Source organism: Montipora foliosa, chromosome 6 (assembly GCF_036669935.1).
Source record: "Montipora foliosa isolate CH-2021 chromosome 6, ASM3666993v2, whole genome shotgun sequence".
NCBI classification, from domain to species: domain Eukaryota; kingdom Metazoa; phylum Cnidaria; class Anthozoa; order Scleractinia; family Acroporidae; genus Montipora; species Montipora foliosa.
In genome coordinates, this window is record NC_090874.1 from 1,565,317 (window position 1) to 1,570,316 (window position 5,000).

General features: G+C 53.9%; 2 non-coding genes across 2 annotated transcripts in view; both read right to left on the reverse strand.

The window, feature by feature from the left end:
- LOC138009137 (large subunit ribosomal RNA) overlaps positions 1-284 on the reverse strand; it is a 3,752-nt gene extending 3,468 nt beyond the window's left edge. The window contains exon 1 of the ribosomal RNA XR_011124344.1: positions 1-284. This exon is cut by the window's left edge and continues 3,468 nt beyond it. This is a non-coding gene — a ribosomal RNA (large subunit ribosomal RNA).
- A 183-nt stretch (positions 285-467) lies between these two features.
- Positions 468-623, reverse strand: LOC138009155 (5.8S ribosomal RNA). The gene has a single exon (XR_011124363.1). It is a non-coding gene; the product is annotated as a 5.8S ribosomal RNA (ribosomal RNA).
- Between the last annotated feature and the right edge of the window lie 4,377 nt (positions 624-5,000).

The window sequence follows — 5,000 nt, forward strand, 5'->3', positions numbered from 1 at the left end:
CTCTTGGAAAACGCCTCGCCGGCCCCGGGTCGCGCCTAGAGACGGGGTTCTCACCCTCCACGACGCGCCCTTCCAGGCGACTTGGGCGCGAACCCGCACGGGGCCCGGACGGCGCTTCTCTCAATTACAACTCGCACCACCCCTCTTGTCGGGAGGTGGGCGATTTTCAATTTGAGCCATTTCCCGCTTCACTCGCCGTTACTGAGGGAATCCTTGTTAGTTTCTTTTCCTCCGCTTATTAATATGCTTAAATTCAGCGGGTAGTCTTGCCTGATCTGAGGTCGTACGTGAGTGTTTGTTCCTCTCTTTCTGTCGGTGGGCGATATGAACGAGTCGCGGTCGTCCACCGGCATTCTACATTTCAAGGGACACGGCCTCTTTCCTTTCTTATGAAGAGAAGGAGGATTGGCCGTGACACCTCAACACCGTCTTTCCTCGCAAAAGAAGAAAGACACACATAGTGTATTCGACCCTCAGACAGACATGCTCCGGGACCAGGGCCCGAGAGCGCCATTTGCGTTCAAAGATTCGATGATTCACTGTCTTCTGCAATTCACACTACTTATCGCAGTTGGCTGCGTTCTTCATCGATGCGTGAGCCAAGAGATCCACCGTTCTGAGTTGTTTTCTCACATTTTTTTTCGTATCTTTCAATATCATTCTCACTATTGACAAACTGGATAGAAAACAAAGACATGCGAACGTGGGGGGGGCTGACTGCTAACGCACACAGCATTTGACGACCGCTAGGTCGACCCCCCCAAACGTATCGCAAGAAGATGATTCAAGTACAGTTCACACGGGAGACGAACTCCACGATCGATTCAACGTTAATGATCCTTCCGCAGGTTCACCTACGGAAACCTTGTTACGACTTTTACTTCCTCTAAACGATCAAGTTCGACCAACTTTCCCCCTCGGCCAAGCTCCAAAGACCGCATCGCTGCGGCTTGAACGGAGTTAGGCAGTGGCAGGTCGGGAGGCCTCGCTAAACCGTTCATCGGTAGTAGCGACGGGCGGTGTGTACAAAGGGCAGGGACGTAATCGACGCCGGCTGGTGACCGGCGCCTACTAGGAATTCCTCGTTCGAGACGGACAATTGCAACCGTCTGTCCCCAGCACGACGACGCCTGGCAGGTTGCCCGGACCCCTCGGCCCGGAACGAGCGAGACTCTCTGCCGTCGTCAGTGTAGCGCGCGTGCGGCCCGGAACATCTAAGGGCATCACAGACCTGTTATCGCCTCTCCCCGCCTCCGGCTTTGCTTCGGACCGGCGGTCCCTCTAAGAGGATCCCCAGAAGCAAACGAGCTTCGGGGGCCCCAACTAGCAGGGCGAGGTCTCGTTCGTTCACGGAATTAACCAGACAGATCGCTCCACCAACTAAGAACGGCCATGCACCACCACCCATAGCATCGAGAAAGAGCTCTCGATCTGTCAATCCTAGCCATGTCCGGACCCGGTGAGTTGCCCCGTGTTGAGTCAAATTAAGCCGCAGGCTCCACTCCTGGTGGTGCCCTTCCGTCAATTCCTTTAAGTTTCGACCTTGCGACCGTACTTCCCCCGGAACCCAGACACTCTCGGTTTCCCAGGAAGGGTGCCGAGGGGGTTTTCTTTCAAAAGCCCCCCCGATCCCCGGTCGGCAACGTTGACGGTCGGAACTAGGACGGTATCTGATCGTCTTCGATCCTCCGACTTTTTCGTTCTTGATCGAGGAGAGCGTGCTTGGCAGACGCTTTCGCAGCCGGGTCGTCCTTCGCCGATCCAAGAATTTCACCTCTGACGACGAAATACGGGTGCCCCCGACCGTCTCCGTCCACCATCACTCCGGTCCGTTGCACCGACAAAAACGGGGACCCGAGTCCTGTTCCGTCATTCCATGCTTACGCGTTCACTCGAGATTCACGCCCGCTTTGAACACTCCGATTTTTTCAAAGTCACGCCCGCCGAGTCCGGCGCACACCAGTCAAGGGCACGGAAGACCGGCCTCCGCGGGGGAGGGCGAGCCACCCACACGTAGCCCCTCGTAACTTAAGAGGCACGACACGGGAACCCGCCCGAAATCCGACTACGAGCTTTTTAAACTGCACAACTTTAATATACGCTATTGGAGCTGGAATTACCGCGGGTGCTGGCACCAGACTTGTCCTCCAATCGATCCTCGCCCGAGGCTTTAAGTCGGACCCATTCCGATCCCGGGACCCCACTAGGAGGCCCCGCACCGTCATTTCTCGTCACTACCTCCCCGAGTCGGGATTGGGTAATTTGCGCGCCTGCTGCCTTCCTTGGATGTGGTAGCCGTTTCTCAGGCTCCCTCTCCGGAATCGAACCCTGATCCTCCGTTACCCGTCGTCACCACGGTAAGCCACTACCTTACCGTCGACAGTTGATAGGGCAGAGATTTGAATGAAGCATCGACCGTCCGTTAAAGACGTCGATTCGTTCAGTTATCGTGAATCACCTTGGAATCACGGCCTACCACCCGTCCAGCTGGACCCCGGTAAAAGGGCCAGAGGCGCAGGGGCTGGCCGGTCCGGTTTTGAATCTAATAAATACATCCTTTCTGAGAACGTGAGCTCACAGTCGGGACTCCAGTCGCATGTATTAGCTCTAGAATTACTACGGTTATCCATCCGGCAGTAACACCATCCATCAAATAAACGATCACTGATTTAATGAGCCATTCGCAGTTTCACAGTACTACTCGTCAACGAGCATGAGTGCTCGTACTTGCACATGCATGGCTTAATCTTTTAGACAAGCATATGACTACTGGCAGGATCAACCAGGGAACTTTCTTTACCTTGAGACGTGTACATCTCGCTCTTTGGGACTTGCAACCTTCCTTTCCTCATGGTGGACTTGGCGTCTAACCTGCCTTTTGGGGATGCAACAAAATCAATCAGTCACATCCCACAAAGTGCTAGGTAGGTGGTCAAGTTTTCCACCACCACTCGGTTGGGACGGATGCGCCCATCTCGATCCATTTGCCGACCGAACTCAATCGGACGCACATATGGGCTTTTCTACGACACCTCTTCTCGTTATGCCTCTGCCGGCAGAAAGGCAGGCCCATAACATCCCTGTCAGCAAGGAAGCGGGCCGGCCAATCAGCCACCGCATGTGGTGAAATGTCACCGAGGATGTAGCAATACACCTTTTTCCAGCATGCACAATCTCCGACGAGCCTTCTGCGGCAAGCAAGCCTGCCACATTCCATGATGCAAGACCAGATTAGGGCTCCTGGATGTCTCGACAACTCACTAGCGTGACATCGGACCTTCCCCTCGCCTGTCGTCGGGTCTCGCCTGACACAGTTCTTGGTTCATCATTTTGCCTTCAGGAAGTCAAAAGAACCGTACGCCTTCCTGCCCCGACATGCACATCGTGTCAGCTACGCTCTAGGAGACGTCCTGCATCGATTCCGGCAGAAATCGGGGGTTGGGGGCGAAACGACCCATCTCGCCCATTGCACCCACCGTGGTCCTCAGGGCGGTGCGAGCAACTTCCTTGTCGAATTGGGTGCAGGCTGGAGGTCGGGGGCGAAACGACCGGAGGTCGACCCCCCCAACCCCCCCCGAGTTTGGTCTGGGTCCAGTCAAAGGCGACAGAGATACGCGACCAAACGTCCGAGTGCAGTCCCAGTCGAATCTCCCAGTCGTTGGTAGGGGTCCCTTCCACCACAGAAAGCAGCATCCGAACGACTGAGATGACGAGCGGGACATGGGAACTAGCCTGTACGTTCCCCCCGGATCTCACCGACCGTCCTGTCCGCCGGAACTTTGGCTGAACCCACATCCAAAGTGCCCAAGGTCGACCAGAAGCGTTCGTTAAGGCCTACTAGCTTGCTAGAGAGATTGGGCGAACCGACTCGGGGCGAACTCTGTTGGAACCTTCCCCTATAGTATATTTAATACACCTTTCAGGCCTACCCAGCTGCCAGTCTTAGAAAAAATCACCACACTTTTTCTGTAATATGCAGAGCCTTCCCCTGACGTGCTACAGACTAACCAATGGTACCGTTTGATTCAGAAATGGATTCTGCAACACCTTTTTGGGGTTAGGGGGGCCATACTCAAAACCGGGGGGAGTTATGGCCAAAAAACCACTTTTTTTCACATATGCAGAGCCTTCCCCTGAGGTGCTACAAGGAAACCAATGGTATCATTCGATGCGCAATCGAATTCCGCAACACCTTTTTGGGGTTAGGGGGTCCCAGCTTAAAACCGGGGGGAGTTATCGCCAAAAAACCACTTTTTTTCACATATGCAGAGCCTTCCCCTGAGGTGCTACAAGGAAACCAATGGTATCATTCGATGCGCAATCGAATTCCGCAACACCTTTTCGGGGGTTAGGGGGGTGCAGTGTAAAACCGGGGGGAGTTATGGCCAAAAAACCACTTTTTTTCTCACATATGCAGGCCTTCCCTGGGCGTGCTAGAGACTAACCAATGGTATCATAGGATGCGTAATCCAATTCCGCAACAACTTCTCTGGGGGTTAGGTTGTCTCACCTCAAAACCGGGGGGAGATATCCTCAAAAAACCTGTTTTTCTCTCACATATGCAGGGCCCTTCCCTGGGCGTGCTACAGACTAACCAGTGGTATCACAGGATGCGTAATCCAATTTCGCAACAACTTCTGGGGGTTAGGTTGTCTCACCTCAAAACCGGGGGGAGTTATCGCCAAAAAAACCACTTTTTTTTCACATATGCAGGGCCTTCCCTGGGCGTGCTACAAGGAAACCAATGGTATCATCAGATGCGCAATCGAATTCCGCAACACTTTTTCGGGGGTGGGGGGGTCCCAGCTCAAAACCGGGGGGGAGTTATGGCCAAAAAAAAAACCACTTTTTTCCACTTATGCAGGGCCTTCCCTGGGCGTGCTACAAGGAAACCAATGGAACCACCAGATGCGCAATCAAATTCCGCAACACCTTTTTGGGGTTAGGGGGTCCCAGCTCAAAAACGGGGGGAGTTATAGCAAAAAACCACTTTTTCTCAC